This window comes from Onychomys torridus, chromosome 4 (genome assembly GCF_903995425.1).
Source record: "Onychomys torridus chromosome 4, mOncTor1.1, whole genome shotgun sequence".
NCBI lineage: Eukaryota > Metazoa > Chordata > Mammalia > Rodentia > Cricetidae > Onychomys > Onychomys torridus.
The window spans coordinates 41,169,944-41,194,779 of record NC_050446.1 but is presented as its reverse complement, the minus strand read 5'-3'; the positions used below and the strand labels follow the sequence as shown (position 1 = coordinate 41,194,779).

General features: G+C 35.5%; 1 long non-coding RNA gene across 1 annotated transcript in view; it reads left to right on the top strand.

Annotated features, from left to right (window-relative positions):
• The first annotated feature begins 7,552 nt into the window (after positions 1-7,552).
• Positions 7,553-24,836, top strand: part of LOC118581144 — a 118,117-nt gene continuing 100,833 nt past the window's right edge. Inside the window, exon 1 of the long non-coding RNA XR_004944665.1 lies at positions 7,553-7,631. This is a non-coding gene — a long non-coding RNA (uncharacterized LOC118581144). The remainder of the gene's footprint in view (positions 7,632-24,836) is intronic.

Genomic DNA, 24,836 nt, shown 5'->3' with positions numbered 1-24,836 from the left:
CTTGATGGCTTTTAAATGATAATTATTTACATATTCTGCTCAGTGCTTGTCAAAGAACAAAGTTATTTTGAGAATGAAAAGTTCCTACCATTTCCTGAAAACACATCAGTTAGCAAAGAGTTAATGCTTTCATTTTAGTCTGGAATTTCAAAAGGCTAGCATGAAGTGAAAAAACTTTTTTCTTTTTCAGGTATTTAATACATCATCTTTCCCTTTCCAAATATCTTCTTCTTTTGAATTTTAAAATATGTTTACCTTCTTAAAATCAGGTATAATACCAACAAGGAGAATTTAAACCAGATTATTCTCATATTAAAAATTTTAAATTGATAAATCTATTAAACTTTATAAATAAAAAATAATCACAAAATACATAAAAAGCAGATAATAAAAATATGCATCTTAACTTTATTGTTACAAAAGTACTCAGCAGAGCAAGGTAGGATCAGTATTAATCGATGAATCCGGGATTTCTGGTTTTATTTTTGTGTAAGTTGTGATTTGTGTTTCTCTTTGGGTTGTTTCATGACATTGCAGCTGTTTGTGTTAACGATAGAGAAGTAGATCGTTCCCTTGTCACACCTTCAGGAGAGGTCTCAGTAGACAGGAAGTTCATCAAAAAGCCTGAGCCAGAATGCTCAGCTAAGGAATGCACATAAAAAATGCAAAATGTAAAGCACATGTGTGTATTCATTGTGTGTGTGTGTGTGTGTGTGTGTGTGTTTTCAAATCACTACTTGTTGGACTGATTTATTACATGATACATACATAGATTAATAAACCAGTGGATAGTAAAAGATGATTTTGGAGTGTGAGGACACCATTCAGAAACTCCAATCAAACCACTTTAGTTTTCTCCGAAATATATTCAAAATGCTTAATCCCACACTAAATAAATAAGTCATGTCATTCATTTTTAACCCACCTCTTTCAAGCTGTCATGATGGCCCAACTTATGTGATCGATGCCCTTCGCTAACATTTTTAGTCACCACCTTCCAAATTTAGAAGTTAGAAATTTTAAAACTAGGACAGAAATGTACAGAGAAGTAAAACAAGGATTTGTATGAGCCATATGTGGTGCTGAGTGATTAAACCCCCCCAGCTGTTGCCATGCATGCTATTGACTTCCTCACTTTACAGATGGGAACACTGAGGCATTAGGAAACCCAATAATTGGCTAGGCATCTACAATTAGCAAATGATGGAGCTCAGAATAGAGGTCAGACTGAGTAGCTTATCATACCCAATCACCCTTTCACACAATCATCTTTTTTAGCAACTATTAACATCCTTTCGTGCTATCACAGTGCCATAGTTGGGACTCATTTCATAGTAAGGTCATTTCTCAGAAGGAAGAGAGGTGTGATTTAAGCTCTCCTGGCAGCAATTTGTGATCCTAGCTCCATACCTCTCAGAAAAGGAAAAGGCAGGAGACAGAGAAAAAAAGCATTTATCGCAGTGACAGAGTGGACACAGACAGGAGTGGATGTCCTACAAATATGGAGACTGTGTTGCTGTCATTCTGTTTTAATTTAATGCTCAAAGCAAAGGGTATAATTTCTGCTAGAAGATAAAAGAAAAGTGGGACCACTATTTTTTTCTGCAATAGTATACATAGGGATATTTTACAGTTTGCATTTCTACTTACCTACTTACTAAAAATAGATAGCAATTAAATTCCTTCTTATGGGATGATGGTGTCCTTGGTTCCGTGTGAGTGATCACCTATTCCATCTGTCTATGGAATAGCTGAGTTTTTTTTTTTTTTCTGCTATTGTTTAAAGGGAGATTCATGCACATTAGATGTGGGATGAGAGAAACAGCTTATGCTATTTTGCTAATTAGTACAGACAAGTATATGGTTACATAAAAAAATACAAAACAACTTAGGTAACAGTATTTCTCACTCTCCCAAAGAACTCAGTACTTCAAGAGCTCACAGTTAGTATGAAAACGGACTTGTTGACAGCTGGAAGTATTCGTGAATGTCATCCCTGTATTCTTTCCACTGCTTAGTTGTTTGTTTTTTTTTTTTTTAACACTTAAATGTCAACAAGTTTGAGTCAGTGTAAATAGGTTATCTCCACATCAGTCAGTGATGGCAAAATCTCTAAACATTAGAAGGAAAAGAAAAAAAATAAAAGTTTTTCATATTTCTTTGTCAAAAGCTCATTTATTCATTACTCATTGCTAATAGCTCATAACTACTATTTCACAAATGATGGAAGGCTTAGAAACACATATCAAAATTACTTTTTCCCTAGTGATAAGTACTACTAATAGTTTGAGGCCTCCCATGTAACATTTACACAGTGTAAACCTGTCTTATAAATAAGACATGATTATATTTATCTTATAATGTCAGTAACAAAATCTTACTGGAAAACATCAAACAACTAGTGTGATTCAGAATGGATGCTGGTGTTCAACAAGCATGCTGTAAGGAAATGTCTCTAAATGGAAGACTGTTATCTGTGTGTTTACTAGTACTGATAGCAAAAACCAGCCAGATCATTATGTATTTGAATTTGTGTGGAAGAGTGGTTGTGAATGCATTTACCTCCGTTATATATCCAAGAAAAATTTGAATCAAAATTAGAGTCATAACTCCAGTATGAGTAGAGGAATTGGAAGCAGGGTCACAGACTAGAGTAAGTATTGCCATTGGTTGACCCTTTTAAGATGTTTTCCATGTCAAAAAACTAGACATGCAAATATAAGAAAAGAACATGATTGTATGCAGACATAGGAAGTGGCTAGAAAAGAAGACAGGAAGTAAGGTCTTGATGTAAGTCAAAATCATTAGACTCTTAACAGAAGTTTAAACAGACAGCATGCCCATAACATTGTTTGTACTATAACTTGCATGCTTTTTCATTCATTCATGCTTACTCTCTGCCACCTGTTGAATTCACCCAGGCTCAAATGGTTTGACAGTGTGTACAGATCAATAAGTGATTGTCTTAAAGGTTTATTAATGTTTTCAACTTCTTTTTAAAAACTATCCCATCCAGGTGTATCTAAAAGCAGCATTTTCTTTAGTATTTGGTATCATATCCAGGGTCTTTGACATGCTAGACAAGTACTTTACCACTAAATTGGTTGACCTAGAAACACTTAATCAGCTTGCATAGCTCTTCAACATGGAATCTTTATTTATAGCTAATTTTTCTTTGAGACTAACTAATGTTTTTATTATTCTCTCCCAGAATGTTTGAATAATACAGGACACTTAGGGTGAGGAAATTTGGGAGATCAGCTAGACCTTGCTAATATTTTATAACATTAAAATTATTTTATTGATCAGTATGTACTTTGTTATTGAACACCGATCTCTGTGACAGGTTGTGTTTGGTAGTATTATTCCTTCGTGATTTTGTAAAACCAATTCCATTTTTTTTTTTTACTTGTGTTAATCAATGGTATCAGCTGAAAGATTATGCCTTTTTACCCCTGCTGAAACTACATCTGTTCATGGAGTCATTTCTGAAAAAAATAAGGGAATATTAAGCTTTTCCCCCTTTCCCATCATTTATACCATTTCATGTCTAAAAAGCAAATGTGAGGGCTATACAGTTCAGTCATTATACTGGGTTTCATGCAGAATTTCTGAAGATGTAGTTATGCATAATAAAGATGAGACAATTGAAGAAACTCCAGAGTAACAATCATAGTTCTGGGCATGTTTGTTGTTGTTATTGTGGATGCTTTAAGATAGAAATCCACAGGAATCTATGGATTCCTGGCTATCTTGGAACTCACTATGTAGACCAGGTTGGCATTGAGCTAACAGAGATTCTCCAGCTTCTGCCTCCCTAGTGTTGGGCTTAAAGGGATGCAGCACCACACCTGGCATCTGTACCTCTTTTTGCTTATGTCTTTTCCACCCATTGTTGGCAACCAAACAAAATTTCTAACTGAGGGCTAATTTAGTGTTGTTTAATTTCCCTGTCATCACTGGTTACAATTCTCAACATCAAATTAAATTACATGAGGAGGAAGGAATGGGTCCTGATTGGTTGGGGCCAAGAATGATAACTTTATTTCTTTTACAAAATTAATGATTTAGTCTTGAGTATGTGGTGGACATTTTGCTAAGAGAATATCTAATCAGTTATCTGTAGACATTATTGCTCTTAAAAATTAGACTTTTTATATTTTTCTATTTCTAACAGTCAAAGAAGTATAATTGCCATATTGGAAACACAAAGAGTTTTGGTTTAAAAGTGTAGGACAGTGTTATCGAAGCAAAGTTTATCTGCTCACCACTCAAATGCCAAGGCTTGGGAGGAGACAGTTGGTGAAAGAAATTCAGGTATCAAGGGAGATACCAGGGAACATGGGCCTGTTGTCCAATTCAGTTTCACAAAGGGCCTTCGGGAGAGAGAGGATGCATAAGAGGCTGAGAGCTAGAAGACTACATAGTAGGTAGGGTTTTCTTATAGGTGCATTATCTTCTTTAGCCAGAAAGGCATAATCACCCCTGACCTCCTGGAGCTCAAACCTGTCATGCATAAGAAAATTATATTCAGTTTCTGCAAGTTAAATGTTGTAGGAATTTGCATGTTTGTGTTAGTTGGTGCACAGTCACACTCTATTTCTCTGAGGGGGTCACCAGATGTTCTATAGGTCTAAAACAAGGTTTAGAATGCCAGGTAAAGTAGAAGCTTCTCAACAAAGGGAGATTCTCAAAGGAAGGGCTACTGGTACATTGTTATGCTATAGATGCAAAGAGCTGTGAAAGGCCTTCCATGTTCCTAAACTGGAGCTGATCATTGCACTAACTCAGGACACAATCTACCTTTGGGTATTTGTTATATAAAATATAGGTGTCTTTATTGTCTATGTCATGTTTTTCAGTTGGGCTTTCTGTTACTTTAAGCTAAAATAATCCTAAATAATGCAGAGATATATTATTGTATGTATGATTTTACCATAGTGCTGGAGTCAGGTGAATTAATGGGGGAGACAGACAGAGGTGAGAATGATAATGATGGACCCCAGGTAAAGACAAGGTGACTTAGAATAAAGAAGGCATTAAATGATGATAACAGATATGTGGGGCAATTTGAAGGACTGGTGATTGTAAGGATGCCTAGCTTTACAGTTTCGCTTAGGGGTTGCCCTATTAAAATTTTTGATTATACAGTAAATTAAAAGGTGTTAATATTCGTAAACATCTGTTCTCCAAGATGGTGATATCTTACTCTTTTCTTGATGCTGAAAGATAGGGTGCCATCTCTATTGATAAATAGTTGAGTTTGTTACCATTAAAAACTAAGAATTTTCTGGGCATGGAAATTTCTTGGGCTAGCCAAGGCTATATAGAGGTACCCCATCTCAAAAACCAAACCAAACCCAACTTAAGAATCAAAAAATTAAGAACTTAAAAATTAAAAAAAAAATAAGTGACTTTCTTTAATATGATCCAGGTAATAGTGAAACACAACCCAAAATATATGCAATTAGTAGATCTTGATTTTACAAAATGTAAATACATTTCTTAAAGAGAAAGAAACAAATGAAAATATTGTTTTATTGTAAATGATCTATTTTGTGTCTTAGAATTATACTAGAACCAGCAGTTTGAAAAATCATAATGTGTATACAGTTAACATCATATATAAGGAAACATCTATAAACAAATACATTATCTGTAACAATTTTAGAATAAATCTAATATTAACAATTTCCTGTATGTATATCATTGCACAAAGGAAGTACTGAGAATTAATCTTTGAAAATATCAGTGAGTTTACTTTCATGACATACAGCTCATCAAACTGAAAAAAATTCAAATGAATATGAAGATGAGAAGGACACTTTTGGGGATTCAATCATTTGACTTGCTACCAGAAAGGCACATTTATTCTTTCATTTGTTTGTTCCCTTTTGCACACCATCATTTTCGCCTGTCTTCTCTTTCTTAGGAATGTTCCCTTGGACCATTGTCTTTCTCCCCCCTTTCTACCTCCCCATTTGCTATATATTTGTGTTGCCACCTACATCCGATTTCACAGCAATCAAAAGCAAACTAAAGTGTTCTGTACGTATCTGATGACTGCCTGTGCAAGTCAATAATATAAACAACATGTCCAGCCCTTCATCATCTGTTACTATGGTTTGTGCTCCATGTTCAAATTTGCCAGGTCAGCCTTCCAAATGCTGATGGGAAATATGCCTTAATGTGCATTGTGTGCAGTAGAGTCACACTTCAATTTCTGCACAGGTTTTACATTTTAGTTCCTACTCATAATCTAAATAAACATAACTTTACATGGTTTAGATTTATTTCAGGCATGTTCTCTCCAAAGGATTTAAAAATTAAAATGTCTTTATAGCGGAGGGAATGTTTATCCATTTAAGATGCTCAGAAATACAAGGACTAATCATCTTTCTTTTCCATGCAATCCAGGCTTTGAATAACAGAGAGGATCATTTTGAGCTATATTTAACAAGTAGCTTGTTTCGGCTTCAATATTAGCTTGATTTACCATCTGCAGAATTACCAATAACATGATGCATTTATTACCCGTAAAAGCTATTAGCAGGTCATTTTGTTCAGTTCATCATATGTGTCTTGAGACACAATCTGGCGTCTAACAGATTTTCATACATTGATGTCGCAGAGAATCAGACTGTTCTTTAATTGATTGTTTCTTGCTAGACTCCTTTTGATTAAAACAGGTTATGCTATTTGCTTTTAGTTCCACATTTCTCCACTTCAAAGTCTGGCCACAAAGAGAAGAAATTATTCTCATTCCTCTCGATACGTTTAATTCAAAGTGAATGTGTATATTTGAAAGGCTGCCACAATCAAGGGATTTAAAATATGACTCCAGTTTCCCAATCTATGGCTCCCTCAACAAGAACACAATCCTTTCCATGCCTTTAAAAAGTGAGATTTATCTTTTCCTGCCAAGTCATCAAATTTTGAACCTCAGAACCTCAAGTGAGTTCAGATCACAGGAACCAAAGAAAGCAGGATGGGCTCCCTCACAGCACTTTCCCTCACAATTTGCACAGACCCTGATGAGCAAAGCTGAATCGTGCTGATAGTGTTGTATCCTGCTCTGGAGGGAGAAGAAAAATAAGTCTTTTGCTAAACTGGCTTGAGGAAGCCTGACCTTACATTGTTCATTAAAGCAAAGAGATTGGGAAGCTTCTGAGGCAGACCTTTCTCTGAAGAAAAAAGAGGGGGAGGGGGGAGGGAGAGAGAGAGAGAGAGAGAGAGAGAGAGAGAGAGAGAGAGAGAGAGAGAGAGAGAGAGAGAGAGAGAGAGAACTGAAAACATGTGAACTCAAAAGTGGTCAGTGATCCTTCTACACAGTTAACACCATAAAGCCAAAAACAAGAGCAAAGGGATGGTTAGGAACTCAGTCCGTATGAATAAGCAGCAGCTTGCAGGCTCAAAACAAGAGCCCATTCAGCACTCAAAAGGGTTTTGTTTGCCCAAAGACAGAAACAAACATAAAACTTTCTATCATGTGACTTTAGGAGAGTGCCTTTGCCCTCCCTCAGGCTTCTGTGTGCTGCAGACAAAGGCCAGCAATAGCTCCTTTGTGCTCTGTCTTCTGTCTTCATGGATGAGTTGGTCTATCATTCCCAGTTCTTAACTGCTCCTTCCAGGTAAAATTCCAAAGCTCTCTTTCATAAGCCACCAGGTCCTGGGATGTACTGGTTCACAACATAGTACTCTGATCAAAATTGCAACCTTAGCATATCAAAAATGTTATCAAGAAGCAGTTATCATTTTGAATCCTATCTTCAAAATTCCTTTTGCTTATTTTGTTGTTTTCACATTTAGTGAAGTATTTCATTGTTTATTTTGGGGACTCAGAAATATGGAAATAAATTATGGTTATCTTTTCCTTTTACTACCAGTTAACTCATTGGTATTTTTGTTAGATCTAGACAAAGTTTAGCTGCCTGGTGATTCTAAGATGTTTTTGAGGGTTTAAATTTGAAAGGCAAGTGATACACTGAGAAAAAAAAATATGTAAGTTTTATCTTTAGAAATTATTTTTACTCTAAAATTTGTTTAATGTCATATTGCTCATTTAAAATAGTATAACTTAATGGTATAACTAAATGTAATAGGCAGTCTCTTGGTGAACAGTTTGCATAAATTAAAAAGCTTAAATGGCTTAAAGTAGATTTGAAACATTGTATATACACAGGAGACAGTTATCGTGCTTAAATGATGTGAGTTTAATGGTCTTTCATACATTAGTTGTGCTCTCCAAAGGAGAGGGATGCCTTTATCTTACTATAGAAATGGGTAAAGATAAACATGATGGTTTAGCAACTGTGATGACTTGTTCAGATTCTTTTTACCTGTTTGTAATAGTCATGAAATTCAATGAGGTGAACTTTCATGGCTCAGAGTTCATCAACCTTCAAATATACAATAAATAATGTACACTCAGGACAATTTACTGAAATATGATCTTGTCTCTTCTCATGATATGCCCTCATATACATGGCTACAATTTACAAAAAAACAAAACAAAACACGGATCACACTGTTCTATTGCTGAAATACTTGCAGACATTCATGCTAATAGTATTTGCTCATCAAGTCTTGAAAAATCATAATAAATCTTCGCCATGATAGTGTAGCTATATAAATTCAGTATAAATAGCTAAAATGAACCATCGTGTCCTCTAGAATATAAAATAAACCCCATTTTCACTGAAGTCATTGCTGTTAGAGAGACGGTAAAGTTACAGATACTTTCCCTTGCCAGAATTCTGTGAAATGGCTCGTATTAAATACACATGTAAACAACTAACAAAATGGATATAAACTGACTTTATTTTTTAGAAAATGGTGAGCTTCCCAAGATGAAAACATGAACCTTTACCAGCATCCCTGAGGGAAACAGGGGTGAAAAAAAATCAAGGCAACGGTCTTTGAAGCCTTCTTCAATGTTATCTCATCTAATCCAGGCAGCAAAGATACAAAATCTGTAGATTGCTTTCAGCAGCCCTGGACAAGCCATTCACATGGATAAAAAAGGATGGGCTAAATATCTTCAAATACTAGTTGTACAGTAAATTATTTCATTTTATAAAGTGAAGAGACATCTTTAAGCATGGACAAACATGCAAACATACACAGAAGCAAACACTGCACAGAATTTCTAAGTAGGTTCATGACTATAATGACACTAAATACGTTATATATTACCTATGATTCTCAGAAACAAAATCAAAAGCAACATAATACGTGTTTATAAATATACCTACTGTCCACATATCTGTGCAAATGTAGAGGGTATAGAGTTGCATATATGCAAACATAGTTGTATTTATATACATACAGTTTACCTCAAGTAACCATGGAGATTGAGAATTCTCTAGATTGTCAGTTATCCAATGGCAGTTCTAGCAGAGAAATGTCCTCATAGCTCCACTATGTCAAAGTCCTGGGACTCAGGGGTGGGGGATGATAATGTAGCTTCAATTAAAGTTAACTTTGCTTTATCTTCATAGTGGGACAAGTCCACTTCATTCATGAATGCTGATGGTTTGGTAGAGGGCAACTGAAACAGTCTGCTTTACTACTTCAGTTCTATGGAAACAATTTTAGGAGAAAATTAGTAATGTAACTCTTTCTCTCAACCACCTACTATAAGACTTTTCCATTGACTCGATATTCTACCCTATGAAAGCATATATTGGCAACATGTACTTTCTCAGACTGCCCATCACGGAGGTATTCAGGAGTAAGTCATCCTATCTGATACACCTGTGGCCTAGGAGGGCATGATGAGAAAATCACTGAGCAAAAAAAATAAAAATAAAAATAAAAATAAAAATAAAAATAAAAAAAAAAACAAAGACAAAACAAAACATGGGGACTGGTTTGTTTCAACAATTTTCTGAATACATCTAAGGGTTCATTTAATAACAATTAAATTGTTTTGTAAGCACATGACTATGTGCCATATGCTACAATACTGTGGCATACACTATTACTACAATTTTTGATTCTTAGCTTATTCTTTAATTCTATGAGATGTATATTTTTCTTCATCTTGTAAAATTAGTGAATAAGGCCCAGAGAAGAGGTGAGAGTGAGATTTGAATTGTGATAGGGTGCTGTGCCTCAACTCTTCAGCCCATCCCTATCCTCCCTACCAATGGAACAGTTTCAGTGACACTGTACTAAGGTTTTCATTTACCTCCTGCCTCCAACACTCCTCTTAGAATTTGCTTTCACTTTTTCTTCTGGTTGCATTGATTATTTGTTGATGTGAATTCTGCTTCTAGATAAGTAATTAACACTTGATCAAGACCTGTTTGCCGCTCTGTCTCCCTTCACATATAAACATACTCGTGCACACCCCCACTTCCATTGTTTGAGATTACTATAATCTTGAAAGTCACCACAGAACAGAATTACCAAATAGTGAATACTTGCTCTTACAGGACATACAAAGTTAGATCCCTGTCAGTTTCTGATCTAAACATTTTCATCAATGATTAGTAGTCTTGTTCTATGTATGTTTTATAAAAAGTCAATTTATTTAATTTTCAGTACCAGTTTATTAACATTAAGGCCCATAAAACACATGCTACTCCAAAGTGATAAGGCACAAATAGTTTTCTGTAAGTCTTATCCCAACTTTCTTGTTTTTAGGAAAACACTGGAGATATCTCAGCATTATGCTTGCTTATGGACATTTCTAACAGCCATAGCTTCAAGAAGATGCACAAACTTACAAAGACTAGTGCTCTAAACATACCACAAAGCCAACATGTGTTCATCACATGACCGTTGAAACAGGAAGTCAGAGCATCACCTTGTTTGGTCTCAGCAGAGAATGAGTCATAAAACTCATTGTCCTCAATCTGTCTGTATATATAAAGCCTGTCAAAATTTCCTTAGTGTTGATTTGGGGGTTCACATAGATATCAACGAGTAGACAAATTTACAAATACAGACTCCATATTCAATAATACAGAATCCATAAACAATGAACAGCAATAAGTGCAATCCACTGCCCTGATAGACTTTGGCTTACCTCATTTTTCACTTGTCCATTTTCTTCTCTTTTTTTCTTACCCAGAAATACGTAAGTCAGTTATACAAACTTTATTTTCCTCCTTGGTCATGCAGTACATGATCATTTTATTTTGCTTTGCAGAATCTGTGGTGTTATTCTAAGCACATACACATGCCCAGTCTTTGGCTGCAAATCCGTTCAGGACACATCTGTGTTGTCAACAATGTTGTGGCTGATTATAAAGTATAATTATTTTATATATCAGAATTTCTGCTTGACAAATGGTCTTTAAAATATTCCTGATAACTCAACAGAGAAACAAAGGTAGATCCAGGAATTCTTACTTTTTCCTTTCCTTCACTGATCTCTAGATCACCTCATGCTACATGGAGGTAAAAATGTCTATATTCTCGATTTTTTTTAAAGCTTCAAATTACTCACATTTAATTTACCATTCTGTTCTTCATTGGAGGCTAGTTGAATTTACAAAGGCAATTACAGTGGTTTCTTGTGACTTTGAAGGATATATATATATATATATATATATATATATATATATATACATACACACACACACACACACACATATATATTTCTGTTAATTAAGTAGAAGAGGAGAATGTAGATTGCTGGAGATTTTTCCAGTGGAAAGAAAATGATTGTAGTCATCTGCACAGCATTAATTGCTACATAGGGTAGGAGATTAATATTTTTAACATTTTAAGTGGTTTTGCATAAATGTTAGCAATAAGCAAGTCATTTTATGTCTTATGGGTTTGCATTTTTAATAATACTGGAATGTTAGCCTTCCCATAAAGGGAAGATTGCAAAGAAACTGAAATAGTGTTTCAACCTTGCTAGTTATGTGCAAACTGACCCTGTGTACCCTCTTGGGGGACTCTCACAGACATTGGTACTGCTGAGAAAAGAGAAGGAGGTAATTTATTTTTAATTTTCCTTACATTTGTGAATTTAGTGCTGAAAAGGCTAATGGCACTAGCCAAAGACTCCAAGGAATAGATGCCACAAACATTTTGCATCTTTTATTTCATTATGTTAGTTTCTTAGTTTGAGCATTCATTTAAGAATGGATCATTAAGTCAGTCAAACTATTCCAAAATATAATTTGGTGTATTTGCTATACAAAGATCAAATTCAACCAGACTCTTTACTGTTATTTAAATAGGAAAAAGGGTTTGAACATATAGAGATTCTTTATTCATTCACAATAACTGAGTCCCGGGATGTAGCAATCTTGGTGAAGGGCATGACAAAAAGACTCTTGCTCCCTCAAAAGCTACATTCTGTAAATAATGATTGTGCCCAGATGAACAAAATAAGTGTGGCATCTTCAGATAATGTTGGGATTTTGTATACTTAATGAACAGTGCACTTCCAAAGAGATTACTACAAACTGAGGTCCAACATGGCTACTGTGAAAGTAACATTTGTGCTTCTAGCCACATGAATACAAAGAGCAAGCTATTCAAAGATAGGAAGTGAGAGGCAGTATTTGGTACAGATGTCAGGGCATGTAGTGGATTTGGGATTCAACTATGAGGAATAGAGACCAGCCATGCTGGTGCAGAAAGTGAGCTGGCAGAGGAAGGAACAAAGCCTGATCATGGAATGTCTTTGATGTCATGGAGAAAACAGTGGACTTTATGGTACATGGAAGTTGAGGCTCTCAGAAAGTTTACAGATAAAGAGCATACCAAAATATTCTGGTATAACATAGAATCTGGCCACAAGGATGGCCAGGAAAACATTGGTGAGAGAAGGGAGGGTAAAGGTCATAAGCCCGGTCAAACAAAAGCAGTGATATCTGTTCAGACTCTGTTCTTGGAGCTCTTTATTTGAAACCATGCACTTACAATGGTGGGAACTCAGTTTTGTACCTCTGACGCTTGTGAATTGAATACGGAATGAACTCCATAGGCTCTGGGAATAAACAGCATAGGAAACCACTTGGTTCCTAGTGATGTTACTTGGGAAGTCTGTAGAATCTTCAGGAGGTGGGACCACACTGGAAGATGTGGGTAGCCAGGAGATGATTTTACAACCAAGAAGAGATTTTGTAGCCAGGTTCTTCTCCTGTTTCTTTTTCGTTCCTAATTGTTGATCACAGTGTAATAGGTGTCTCCATTTTTTTTTTCCTGCTACGTTGGTTGGAATATATCACCTTGAACTTAAGCCAGGAAAGACCTGCTTGTCCCTAAGTTGCTTTTGTCAGGGATTTTGTTGCAGCATTAAGAAAGGGAACCAATACAGTGCAGAACCAGGAGTCTATCCAACTGTTCTTGGGAACTAGCCCCGATCTCAGAGCCTTATTGGATGCTCTGCTCGACTCTCTGAATTGATGCGAAGCAAATGATGAGGCAAACTTTGGTCTGAATTTATTGAAGACAATCGTCTCAAATACTAAGACAAAGACCCTCCTAGTATTCTTTCTGAAAGCAACATGAAAAAAGTCAAGTGCTACTCGTCTAATTTCTGATGGTGTTGCTTACGTTTTTAAAAGAGCTGGCAGGTGAAATTCACCCTTTTATCAGGAACACACACAACTGGAGATCAGCACTTGTTATCCCATTCTGTGACCTCCTTTCTACTTTTGAGAGAAAGGTAGACTCATCTCCTCTTTTAAAACCTAATTTAATTGATAACAATGATATCTAATTCTAAATTTTCACTCTTATTTTGGGCCCAGGGAATCTTTCTTTCTCTGTTTTCTAATGTGAATACTCTCAAGCATGCTATTTGCACTGTTCCCATAGATAGAAATAAAAAAAATCAACATTTAAAAAATATCTGGAATTGTGAGTAGCAGTCTAGTCATCTTTGTTTTGCATCTTGTATCCTCCTATGAGTGAATACATACCATGTTTGTCTTTCTGAGTCTGGGTTACCTCACTCAGGATGATTTTTTCTAGATCCATCCATTTGTCTGCAAACCTCATGATGTCATTGTTTTTCTCTGCTGAGTAGTACTCTATTGTGTATATGTACCACATTTTCTTAATCCATTCTTCAGTTGAAGGGCTCAGCCTGGAAGGAGGGGTCTGGACTTGACTGTACTGAATCTACCAGGTTGAGCTGAATCCCTAGGGGATTCTTTGCCCTGGAGGAGATGGGAATGGGGGGAATGGGCTGGGGGAAAGGTGGGGGGGGGGGGGGGGGGAGGACAGGGGAACCCACGGCTGATATGTAAAATTAAAACAACAAATATCTGTATAAAAATAAAATTTGAAATAAAAAATTACCCACCATAAGAAAACTAAAGACAAAATAGTATCTCAATTAAACAAAAACAAAAAAATCTGTACTTACTCTTTTCACTTTGGTGTTACTTGTAACAAATGTGATAGAATCTCAAAAAAATATATACTGAAAACCTCATATTTTATCCACTATGTCCTTCCCAGTGAAGGTTAAATTTCTCTGACCAAGTATGTCTTTTGCCATATGCTAGAAAATACATGATACATAAGAAAAGAGAATTGGTTTATAGGTAGTTGCTTTTCATGTGGTTGCTTATAAGAATCTTTTCAGAAACTCAGGCTCATGTGACATTGGTCTACTAATTAGAAATAGTGGTGAGTTTGATGCAAGCAACATCAGCTGCCTTTTCTATTCAAAGCTCTTGTCTCTTCTATTGAAAGATCTTGGACACTAAAGAGGTTTATCTAAAATTTTTTATGCTTAAGCTGTTCATTGTCTGTCATTGGCCTACGCTATTTTATTATCCAGTTCTAATCAGAGTTAGAAGGTTGGGTGTTATAGTGTATCATACATGAAAATGAACAATAGATTCCACAAATAGGTCACTTGTTTTCTGCCTGAAGAAAAGGAGCTGATGTGAAGTTTCTGGGGAATTCTAACACTGCTGTCCTCATGTTCTCTCATCTCTAAATACAAAATCTAAGTAGAATCTCATTAAAAAAAACTCATTCATTTTGTATTTAGGGAATACACTAGAAGGAGAATCAGTTTAAACAGGATATTAAAGGATAATTAATTTGGTATTTATGAAATATAAAGCATTTTCAAGTTCATGATACTGTTATATGCTAATTAACACAGTCCTTATGACCAGTGGCAACATCAAGTTGCCTGTGTAGAAGGGCTTGTGAAGCCACATTAAAATTGCAAACACCATCTTTTAGTGAGCCAATGATGAGTTGACTATAAAATAGGTTTATCAGGTCTGTCGAAAATAATGTGCTCTTGATAATCTCATGATTGTGGAATTTGAAAACATCTCATTTCTCTATAGTTCCATCCACTATCAAACAGGAATAATTCAACAAAGCCTATTTTGTTTCTATAATTGGGAATCCAAGAAATCAGACATGGTGTTGTAGGCCTGTGTTACAATGAAGCATAGAAATTTAATAATGAGGCAGAGCAGCTGATTGGCTATAATTCCTAACTTTGAGAGCCAATGATATTTACACAATGCAGGAATTGTAGTACCATGGAATTTTACTGCAAAAGTACTTCTTTCATAAAGTTGTTTGGGAAAGCATATACGATGACTCCTATAAGGCGCTTAGCAGACTTGTGTGGTACAGTAAAAAGACAGATAGGAATCTCTCCTTTCCTATCTTCTTGTTTTCCTTTCTAAATCTGATTCTGATTATTTTTCCATAGGAAAGATCTAGTACTACTGACTAGTCAATCACTGTACAAATACTTTATCATTTTGTTTCCCATGTCACACTACCATGAATCTCCTTTTACATCAACGATATTTCTCTCTATGTTATAGAATATTATTTTAAGATGTGTTAAATTTGTTTATGCTGTGTAATATTTGTTTAATGATTCAAAGTTGTGTTGCATTCCTTTCTGTTACATTTGTTTAATTCTGTGAAGCTGTGTTACTTTCCTGTCTAAAACACCTGATGGTCTAATAAAGAGCTGAATTGCCAATAGTGAAGCAGAAGAAAGGATAGGCAGGTCCAGCAGACAGAGAGAATAAGTAGAAGGAGAAACCTGGGGGGTGAGGGTGGGGAAAGAGCAAGAGAACAAGGAAAGTAGGAAGCTAGGGGCCAGCCACCCAGCCACACAGTCAGCCATTGAGTAAGACTGAAAGTAAGATATACAGATGTAAGAAAAGGAAAAATCCCAGAGGCAAAAGGGAGATGAGATAATTTAAAGTTAAGAAAAGCTGGTAAGAAACAAGCCAAGCTAAGGCTGGACATTTATAATTAAGAATAAGTCTCTGTGTGTGATTTATTGGGGAGCTGGGTGGAAGCCCTTCAAAAGAATAAAGACCAAAGAGCAAAAACAACCAATGACATCTCTGTCTCCTTAGAGATTGCTTTCTTCAACGTCATCCATTTATTGATAATAGTCAGCAAGATCCCATTGTTACAGTTGCTCCGTATCCTCTAAATCTTAAGACTTAGAGAATATTTAAAAAAAAATGTTTTATCTAATGTGTATGTGTATGTACCTGAGTGTATTTACATGTACTACATGTGTGCAGGTGTTCTCAGAAGTCATAGAAGGCATTGGATCCCCTGGAACTGGAGATAGTTGTGAGCTGCCTGGGGTAGTATGTTTTAATTTGGAAGAAGCAGCAATATAACATTTCACACTTTGTCTCTTGTGCTCCTTTTACATTATCTTCTGTGATGTCCCCTGAGACTTGGAGGAGTTGAAATAATGGTCAAATATCTTGTTTTAGTCTATTTTTTTCAATATCTGACTGAACATTGCCCTACAGTGCTATAGCAATGATCATTTACTTTCAGAACTTAAATGGTTATAAATCTCTGATACTTAAACCACCACACCACCTCAAAAAAGTTTACCTACCTCTACAACAAATGAAGGCTGACAGCAGCAATAACCAATAGATATGAATGCAGATATTTATAAGCAATTTAGTAGGAAAAGCATCATTTGAAAAAGCAATATCATTGCATTTTATTGGGCCATCTGACTTTTTGCCATGACCATTTGCCCAGGCTTACAGTAGTGAATGTGAATTCCCTTCTGTCATATGGGGCCTAAGTCCAAGCTGAAATCAGTTGGATAAACTCATAATAATAGCCATTCTGCTCTTGCACCAGTAGACGCGTCTTGACTGACATATGAGTAGCATATCACACACTCCTGGTGACAATTGTCCCAAGCAGCGTTCACAGTGATTCCTATTACTATGGAAGGCCACCCAACATGGAGCAAAAATCTAGATTAGTTTCAGTTTGACTTTTCCATGCCCTGCAACGAAAGCATGTAATGTCTCCAGCAATAGAGACTTGGTTTAAGAATTCAGTCGTGCATGGTGCACGCCTTTAATCCCAGCCCTTGGGAGGCAGAGCCAGGTGGATCTCTGTAAGCTCGAGGCCAGCCTGGACTACAAAGAGAGTTCCAGGAAAGGCGCAAAACTACACAGAGAAACCCTGTCTCAAAAAACCAAAAAAAAAAAAAAAAAAAAAAAAAAAGGATTCAGTCAACAAAGATAGAGAGGAGGGAGGGGAAACTGGTTGGCATGTAAAATAAATGAAAAAAAGTTTATTTAAAGAAAATAAAATAAAAAGAGAATTCAATCAATAGAAGAGACAGTGGTCACTATGGTTTGTAAGTTTCAAGAAGTTCCTTGTCCAAGAACTTAGAGCTTTTATGATACTATTTATATCAGGAACTATGACACAATCATACACTCAGTGGTACCAGCTTGGGTTTCCTGGCCAGGCTTAGAGTAATATTTGCCTGCTACACCTACTGTTAGAGCCATCTTCTGATCCCACATAATTAATTAGTTATTATTGCAGTGTGGGGGCAGCCCATTGTAGATGCTGCCAACCCTGGGCCAGTGGTCCTGGAGTATCTATAAAAGCAGACTGAGCAAGGCTTGAATAGCAAGCCAGTAATCAGTACTCCTCCGTGATCTCTGCCTCAGCTCCTGCCTCCCGGTTCCTGCCTTGAGTTTCTGTCCTGACTTCATAGAAGATGGATTATAAGCTGTAATATGAAATACATCATTTCCAAGTTGCTTTGGGTCATGGTTTTTAGCATAGCAATAGGAATCTGACAGAAGCGCTGTGAGTCTGGGAACCTAGAAACAATAACCATGGACTAAATTCTCTGAAATTTCTTTTAAATTGTTTTCTTGGTTATTTTGCCCCAGTGATGGACAAACTGACTAAACCAGGCTGATATTATGAAAGATAGATCTAGATAAATGTAAAAATATCTGTAATATAAGATATAAAAAGTGGAAAGCCATAGAATAGCTTTAAGTAATATATCCTAGATAATCAAAGGACCAAAATGATTTTGTGGGACTGAAAATGAAGTTACAGAAGAACTAAAATAATTCCCAAGAGGAAAGCATATCAAAGAAGATTATTTAGATTCTCATTTGGGGTCACTCTATATAGACACAGATAAATTAGACCTGAGTTTTGTGTGGTGACAACAAATAGTCTTAATTATTAATTCTATTTTTATATTAAACATGGTCTGATTTGAGAAAGTAACTCTAAGTTTAGGGTTCACATTATTAAAGTAATGGAAACATTTTCTACTGTAATTTGATGAATTCAGATGAATGTGTTTGGCATATCTTATCTTCAATGACATGAAGACTTAGTGTTAGATTGCATAGTGATTGCTTAAGCAAGTGCACATTAGAGTTTTGATAAATAGACTTCATTCTGAAAGTCTAACAATTTGATATATTGGGGCTTAATTTGATTTTCATTCTTACTATTATTTAGATTGAAGAGAGACATGTTTCTGAGGATGCTTTACTATTTTTCAAGGATATAAATTTACTCAGTAAATATGTTTCAAGAATTTTATTATTGGAAAGGAACTATAGGAGTGTGACACTATGCCCACTTGGTAAACAATTATTCTCAGTGGACTCATATTGGAGCTACGTTTATTTAAAATGATATTTTATATTTTCTATAAGTATATAAGAGTCTTTCAGACTGCATTTGACAAAATATTTCGCTTAATTATAAAGTGTGTATGACCACTTACGTCATACACCAGAACTAAATATTGTCTTGTTGAGGACCAAAGGAGTCCAAGACTGTCATCAGAATCTGTCACAATAAAACCTCACTTTGTTAAGGTAAAGAAGCTTTTCTTCAATGTACAGAAAAAATTCCTTCAGATAGAATGCTAATTATCATAGGTTTTAATGCAATTTACATGGCAAATCTTTTGTATTGCTTCAGAATAAAGTACTTGTATTCATGGGAAGGATTTACAAACTCAAAACAGAATAAATATAACTCAAAACAGAATAAATTTTCTAAACTTTAGAGAAATCTCAAAGTTTTAGAAGATCATTGAACTAGAGTCTTATAAAAATGTTTTCAACATTATCAACAGCATAAGCTTCTTGGAATTAGCAATTCTAATGAGTTTAATTATTTCCAATGCAAAAGGTTCAATATAAATTTTATTTATTCTCCTCTCTCATGTTTCTGACATGATTTGACTAACACAAATGAACTATCAATTATCTTTAAAGAATTGGTTATTCTTTAACTGTCTTTTAAAGCTTTAGTTATATTGAATTAAATTAACTTTGCTATTCTGAGCACAATTTCATATAATAATTAATATATCTATTGGTTTATTTTTGGGGGGCGGCAAGAAGCACTGTATTTTTTTTTTTTATTTTTCTGGACTACAGAGAGGAAAAAACCACAAGCCCCAGTGCTGCTTCTCTATCTGCTAATGGTGATATGGGTCCATGGCTCCAGCTGTTGGGGAGGCTTAAGGAGAGGCCATGTTTGGGACTAATCTGAGCCACATAACAGCTCTTAAGTCAGAAGAAGAAGAGGAAAGAAGGAAGGAAGGAAGGAAGGAAGGAAGGAAGGAAGGAAGGAAGGAAGGAAGGAAGGAAGGAAGGAAGGAAGAAGGAAGGAAGGAGGAATTAAAACCATGTTTGTTCTCTGTGGCTGTTAGATTGTTAGAATTGCTGATCATATTTGTTTTAAGTACAGAAATAATTTTATTCCAATGGTTTATGAAAATAAATGGAATGTGTTTCAAACAGGTGAGATTGCTATAGTGCCATATGAAAAATATCTTATAAAAAAATGAAGTCAACGGGAAAGGAGTGAGAAAGAGAGAAAGGAACTCTGAATAAACAGGGATGCTGTTCGGATTATTTATGAGATTAGGATCCTATAGTTTTGACATCTTTTAATCTTTAAAACTTCTGAGAGTCATACAATTTGAATGTAGTTGTCTATATAAATTATAGAATGGCTGGCTGAGTGACTAAATATTTCCAAACATTTTCATTGTATTGAAAGTGAAGAAAATGCAGTAACTCTGGGTTACATGGAAGCTCCCTCCCCCAAAACACAAATCATTCTCTAGGTACTTTATCAAGAAATATAATCATGCCTTACCTTATAATATAATAATATTCTGTCGGCAGAGAGGGCTTTATTTATTTATTTACTTTTAGAAAGAAAAATCTTGGCTTTTCTACAAGTGCTTCATTTTACACTGTCACGATGGTGTGGCTATTTGTCAGAGAATCTTTGGAGACATTATATCTCATATCAGAACTGTCTTGGAGAATAATTGTTTGCTTTGGGGTCTTATGGCAGTAATTCTGAAATCTCTTGAGGCAAGGTTATTTACAGAATAAGGTGAGAAAATTTGGGACATAGTTAGAAAAGGAGAGACAGCTTCTGAAAGCAACTTTTGGTAACTATATCTAGGAGTTGCAATAAAACGTGTAGTCAGTTAAAACCAGGGGCTACTGTTCAGTTTTATGTTCACCTTGCTGAGAGGTAACTGAACAAAAACTGTGTGGCTCTGTACAACAAAACATACTGCACATGGTGATGGTTAAGTTGATAAAGACAAAGATCAGAATAGAAGTAAAAACTGGCAAGTTTATACAGCAACTAGTCATCAGTCAACCAATCAATATTAAATGAATGAATGTCTAAGTAAAATGTTAAAAGATAAGCATTTGGAATGAGAAACAGAGGATTTGGAGTTTCTTGTTTGTTGAGCAGAATGTTTTTTTGTCATCAGTAGCAACCATACATTTTTAAATGAAATTTAATTATTCTATATGTTTTTCATATGATGTATCTTGATCCCATTCATTCTGTGTCTCTTAGTGTTCACCCTCTGCCCCTGTACCCATCATGCTGAATAAAACAAAATTGAAGAGAAAAAATGAAGAAAATAAAATGAGAAAAATAAAAAGGGAAGGAATTAAAAATATCAGTAAGAAGCTAAATGTTGGAAGGTGATTCTGGCCACAAAGAGAAATCATATTACCTTTAGATCATTAATCTGTTAACATTGTTTTCAGTTTGGGAACATCAGAAAAATCTTTTGACATGAATAGAAATCAACTCAATGATAATGAATTCTAACTAATGCAATCAACAGACATGAACTGTGATCAGAATTTTAAAAGGAGAAAACATAACTTTCCAGTTTTGCTCCATTTCAATCCTAGTTAGGCCAGATCCAAGACCAGACCACATCTCAGATGGCAGCAGAGCCTCTGCTCAGTGAAAAGCAGTAATATGTACGAATCACATGTATACATTCTTTCACTCTTGAAGTTGGCCCTAGACAAATAATAAATGCATGCATTATTAGCTAAATTCAAATGACTTAATCCTTTTGGATTTTAGGACTTGGTTCCACTCCAACCCTCACTGGCAAAACTACCAGGACTTTCATCATAGATGAGTTCAGTGTAGCTCTCAAAGACAAAAGATATTCAAAAGTGCACACAGTCTTTTGATGCAGCGTCTGTGCTTACTAATGCAGGTGCAGCCACCTATTTTACAAGATTCTTATTAATGAATGTAGAAGAGCAGGATAAAGTGATGAGAGTTTAATTTATTTTGGAAGTAATGGTTTGTACAGTAATTATCGAGAAGCAGCCACTTGTCAAATGAAATCAGTAACAAGTGCTGTTCGGAGACTCTTTCTGGTATACAGACATCCTGAAAAGCTTTACTTTGCAGTAAGAATAGACTCTGTGGCAGTAATTTATTTTGCTTTAGAAATTGGCTTCAAATCATCTTGTAAACTGATTATGTTTGAGAAGTTATATACATCATCGTATTTTAAGACAATCTCTATAGATTGAAGGATGACCTTTAGTTTCTGATGTCCCTTCCTTCACTTTCTAAGTACTGGAATTACAAGCTTACACCACCATAGCCTGGGTTTTGATCACGTCACTCAAGCTAATGGAGCTGTATCTCCAGTTCTGATTTTTTTTCCACTTTAATTTAATCACTATCTCATTCTACCATTATAGCACCCAATGCAACTTTGGTGTGAAAGTCTGGCTCAACTTTATGGATAGCAGAGATTGAGTTAGAGTCTATGGACTCACCCAATGAGGCAGTACACCTACAAGGACCTAGCTAAACTCCAGCATCTTCTCACATATGTGCAACACCTCTGTGGTATAGTGACTCCAGAGCTCTAAGCTGAATAAAAAAAAAAACCCCAAAAACAAAAAAATAAAAATAAAAACAAACAAACAAACAAAAAACCAGTCCTTGGAAGGGTTGCTGGCTAGCGAGTGTGTGGACATTTTATGTCCCTTGGTGGCCACTGCAATGACAGAGAAGAAGCCAAGGAAGATACCAATAGGAAATAAATTGCAATAAAAAATTTCAGCTATTAAGAAAAAGACTTAATACCACCTTATTATTTTATAGTCTCCACAGAAAATAGAGGAAGAAATGAATATGTTTGGGCTTATTTTTGCCTGCATCGACATATCATTTTTTTTATATTGCTTCTGGTTCCATCAGACTCTACATTTTGGGCACTGGATGGAAGTAACCAGCAGGTGCTTAATGAACACAGTTGTTGTTATTGGCTCAAAATGCTCAATTTTCTGTTTAAAAGACCATTGCTGAAACAAGTACCTTGTCAGTTTGTTTACATATATTTACCTTTAAAATAGTATAATTTAAAGAATTCATATGAACAGAACACAGAAAAGAAAGAAATATGAGTTAAGTAGTTAAGTGCCTATAAACCTGGTTGTAGGCACATCTAAATTTACTGATCAAATAGCAAGTTCCAATTATTTTATGGCAGAGTAGAAAGATTAATGGCAGTCTCTATTTCTTTCTTTTATGGAAAATTGATTTCTAAAAATATACACACACAAATAAAAACACACACACACACACACTATATATATATATATATATATATATATATATATATATATATATCCATCGATCCATCCATCCATCCATCCATCTATCTATCTATCTATCTATCTATCTATCTATCTATCTATCTTTCTATCTAGAAGTGGGGAGAGAAAGGCCAGAGAGAGTCATAGGGAAACATACAGAGAAAGAGACAGAGAGACAGAGATGAAGAGACCAAAACAGACAAAGAGTCATAAAACTAAGGCATAGATACAGAACAGTGAATAAGTCCCCACATAACGTCACAGGGAAGTAGAACACTGCTGTAATTTAATAGACTTCTGTGAGTGAAAGCTGACATCAAGGAAACCAGGATAACTAGAGTTTAATTGACAGATAATGGGAGGGAAAAGACTCTACAAAGAGATGATTCATGAAGATTTCCATCCCCTTCATATTTCAACAAAATGTTGATCTGCATATAGAAGTGTTAATAATGCCTAAAACTGGGTAATAGAGGGTAAGGAAGTGAATACTTGGCAATGTTAAGTATGACAATACTCATTGGACTAAGTGTATGGTACTGCTTCTTTCCAGCTGATCTGATACACCCTTCAATTCAATTCATAGACAATTAGTTAAGGCATTCATAAAATTCTTGCCTTAGTGATGGGAAACATTAGCCTTAGACTGAATACCACTTTGACCCATGCCTAACAGATGTTAAAAACATCTGTCATGATGAAACACTTTCCAAGTAATTTAACTGAAGAAGAAATCTGAGAACGAATGTATAGGAAAACATCCATCATCCAAATAGGTACACATCACACGCCTAACATCCGAATACACATTGACAGTTGTTATGGCTTCAATATGTCCCCCACAGGCTCATGTATTCTATACTTGGTCCTCAGCTGGTGGCACTATTTGGAGAGATTGTGGAACCATTTGTAAGTTAGGTCTAGCTGAGGAAAGCAGGTCATCAGTTTGTGTTGCCTGAGAGATCATGTCCCAGGTCTATACCTGCCTCTTTCTACTTCTAGGTTGGCTATGAAAAATGAACAGCTGTTCTCTGCCCCATGGTCTTGATGAAGTGATGTTCTCTCCAAGTACCTGGGGATAAATAAAAATGAATTAAATCTTGTAAAGCAGTGAATTAAAATCAAATGTGGCTCGTTTTCAGCTGTTTATATCAAGCGTTGTCATAGAAGCTAGAAATGCAACTGGTAGCTGTACAAAGGAGGGGAACCCATGATAAAAATAATCCATCAAAGTGAACCAGTTACTCATGCTGATGACTTAATTAGAAGAGAAGGCAATTCAAATGGTGTTTAGGACACCTTACCATATGTTCAAGAAATTAAAGGGAAACGGAACAATATGAAGAAGATACAAATGAATTACATTTGTATTCATACCTACAATGTCTATGTGGGAATGCAGATGCAGGAGGATTTCCATTAGTTTCAGGTCAGCATGGGCTACAGGTATCTCAAATAGCCAATTTTTAGATTTTTTAAGTTAAAATCAGTAATAGATATTATATAAATAAAGACTTACAGCCTCTGAGAGAAAATGCAAAATTTAAAAATTAGCATATCTCCAGTGAGCTGTGGCACAATTTCAAGTATTCTAATATAATTTCCCTAAATACAGTAGAAAGACAT